Below are 3,746 nucleotides of genomic sequence, written 5' to 3' on the forward strand. Positions count from 1 at the left end.
AAAGCCTTTATTGTTATGATAGCTTTACAGACAACTCAGCTAAAAAACAAACAAAATTTCTGTTGTTAAGTCAAACCATTATTCTCACATAAAACAGAAAACCCAGCATTTTTGGAAAACAAATATCACCTTCACTTCCCTGAGGGTCAAAAAGGCAGGCAAGTATCTATGCTACCAGCACAGGGAGATTTTATAATTAAAAAAAAAAACAAATATACCGAATGCCTTGTGAACTAATTATAATCTAGCATTTTTGAATTTATGATGCTAGATCCAGTCTTTTAACTACCACACTATCCATGGGTATTCTTAACATCTTTGATTTTGCACATGAGGACAATTGTCTTACTGTTAGAATCAATAGTTTTCAAATGATTGTACATAGGCATCTCATAAAAAGAACAGTTCAACATTTCTACTTTCCCAGGCATTCCCTGTGTGATGCTGACAGCCACACGAGTTACAGTAAGAGTCAGCACTAAAGTTCACCAAGATAATTAGTTCCAAAGCTGGTGTTTCAACAGAGCCCCTGGCATACTCTCAACTGTCATGCTACATGGGCTCCAGCTACATACCCATGCCTCCATGCACATGACTGGCGTGTCTAGCTACTGTGGCATGTAATTTAAATCAGTTCTCTTCAGAAACAGCAGTCTCTCATGATACTTACATTTAAATAGTGTTGATGAAGAAGCATGCTCTCAACATAAATTCAATAAATATCTACAGTGTCTTAGTAATGTCACTATAGACTTTCNAGCAAAAACTAGATTCAAGGCATTGTAGAGGTATGGATAATTTGTGTGGATTGCCAGTTGCCTGCCACCTGCCACAACTGCAGCCCTGGGAAACTGCACATGGCTTCTCATAGTTTGCAATACAAGAAAATGCACTTCAAATAATGTGCTGACCAAACAACTGGATGTTCAAATAGCCTTCACTGGGAAGAGTGCACAGTGAGTAATACCACCAGTTTTAATGGTTTGACATAGTTCAACTTTGTTTTTCAAAGGTAAAATAAACTTTATAGAAGCAAAGGTTCATCCCTCAACTTCAAGCTTACTATCTTCCTACTGAGCTACACAATTACAAACACAGTTCAGATTTTCTTATTCTTTGTGAATATATCCTTTATTTTGAGTTAGGAAGGACATTCAGTGTGTGGAGTCTTAAAAGTTCCGAGTTCAGGAGACATGGTTGTAGCACCCCCTGCTGGTATTAAAGTCTTGACGCGTGGCCATTTCAATTTCCCTGGTGAGACAGAAACGGCTGGAGAAAATATTACCTTATGAGCCATAGATTTGANCAGGAACAAGATAACTCCCTTGGGTGAGGGGAAGAGGAGGAAAAAAGAGAGGGATGGGGTGTGCATTATAAAAAGTGAAGCAAGGTAACAGGAACGGAAGCGTGACCGATGTGCTTTTGCAGCTTGGTCGATGTCCTATGGAAATTTTTGTTTGAAGAAAGTGTACTTGCTTCCTCACACTTATCGCAGAAATCCACACATGCTATGCCTAAAGTCCAGGAGAGAGNCTCCCCCTGTGCTCCAACTCACACACGCAAGTCCCAAGTCACACACACACAGGGGATACCTTATCAGTGAAGCCGCATGTAACAGGAGAGGTTGAAGATGTGTCTCTATAGGAGTTGGGGTTGGGAGGTTTTGACATTGAGATATATGCAGCAATGTTTGGTTAGCATTGGAGAGGTTCCTCGAGCATGGTTTGAGACCAAGATGGTTCTATCTATTAAAATATCTCTGGACTGTACTCTTGAAGGGGGACAGAGTATGTTCACAAGGCTGTAAGCTGTAGCTGTGATGCACTGTCTTTCACACCTTGAACACTTACCTGCAGTTCTATCTCAACATGAACACTGCACAGTGGAGGGCGACTTTGGATTTTCCCTATCTCAAGCCCCTCACGAAGCCCATCTAGGTGGCCAACACCTGACCCTGACACCCCTGCNTCACAGAACAAGACAACTCAAATGAACAGAACATAAGGAAAATAATAGTGCAGTGTGGTTCCATGCATGCTAAATTGGCGTCTTACCTAGGGTTCATAATTTAATGATAAAACACTGTGACCAAAAGCAAGTTTGGAAGGAGAGGGTTTATTTAGCTTCTGCTTTCCTATCATAGTCTGTTATTAAAGGAAATCAGGGCAGNAACTCAAACAAGGCAGGAACCTGAAGGCAGGAGTTGCTGCACAGCCCATGGAGGAGNGGTTTACCAGTTTGCTTTCCATGGCATTCTCAGCCTACTTCCTTGTAGAATTTAGGACCACCAGCCTAGTGTAGACACGTTAACAATGGACTCAGCTAGTTTCACATCAATAACTAAGAAAATGCTCTATAAGCTTGCTTGCAACCTGTGCTATGACTGCATTTTCTCAAGTGAGATTCCTGTCCCTCAAATCACTCTAGCCTGTGTCAAGCTGTCATAAAATCAGCCAGCACACTGACCCTTTGTCAGCTTAACACTCAAACATGTCATTGTAAAGTCATAAACTTTGCTTTCCTGGTCATTACAAAGATCACACATTAATCTCAACATTACATTATAAACATTTCTTTCTTTTTAAATTTTAATTAGGTATTTTCTTCATTTACATTTCCAATGCTACCCCAAAAGTCCCCCATACCCTCCCCCCCACTCCCCTACCCACCAACTCCCACTTCTTGGCCCTGTACAGGGGAACGCAGAGCAAGTTCTCAGGGAATCTTTGTCCAATTCTGACTCCTGTTTTGAACCTTGGTTTTGGTCAGCACTCACATCGTCATCACCTTACCTCTGGAGAGGAGTTGGCTTCTTATCAAAGGCTTCAAGCCACTGGGTTGTTATGGAAACTTCCCATCACCTTTATCTTCCCCCACAGTGCTTCAGTCCTGCTCTTCCAGTGGCTGTACATTCCCTTTTCCTCAAGCCTGGTCCTCTCTACACTGCTCCTCAAACCCTATGGCTATATCATTCTCCTGTCTATCTGCCTACTAGTTAAATTAACCACTGGGCTTTGACATTAGTTGGGAAAGACCTTGGGCAAGTTGGAGCGTTCCTGTCAAATGCAGTTTCTTCAGCTGTNGGGTGTGAAAACTCAAGCATNTGATAGAGTTTTCATGTGATATACAAGGCACTGTATTCCCAGAAGGATTCAGCAATTAGACAGGTTTTCTTATTGCCCCTGCCACTTCTACTGTAGTGCACTGCCAGTTGGGCAAATCTATGTAGTTATGTATTTCCAATTTTATTCTTATGAAGGATTATAAATGTGAGTTGTGCATACCCTGAAGTAGATTCGGAGTAGTGCTGTCACCTTCTCTAGGTCACAGAACCTAGTGATGGTAAACTGGGACTCAAATTAATAAATATTACTAATAATGTACCTACATTTAATGTCTCCTTCGATGTCCTGATGTCTTGAGGGAGAGGTGCTTATGTTACAATTTGTGAATTTTGGACCCATTTGGATGTGACAGCTAATTAACGATGTTTGGTTTAAGATAAAAATTTTATTTCTCTAAATAGATATCATTGCAGTAGGAGATATTTAAAAGCTGAATGTTCTTTATGATTGCAAAGAAGTCTTGTATTACTGAGGCAAACATAGCTGCCTAAGACTGATGTGACCACAATAAATATTACAAATTGCATTGGTATCAAAATTTCATGCATTTATGAAAAATGTTTAAACATATGGCTGGGAATCCATTTAATTTGACAAATTGAGAACATTCCAGAAAAAAAA

Source organism: Mus caroli, chromosome 9 (assembly GCF_900094665.2).
Source record: "Mus caroli chromosome 9, CAROLI_EIJ_v1.1, whole genome shotgun sequence".
Lineage (NCBI taxonomy): Eukaryota > Metazoa > Chordata > Mammalia > Rodentia > Muridae > Mus > Mus caroli.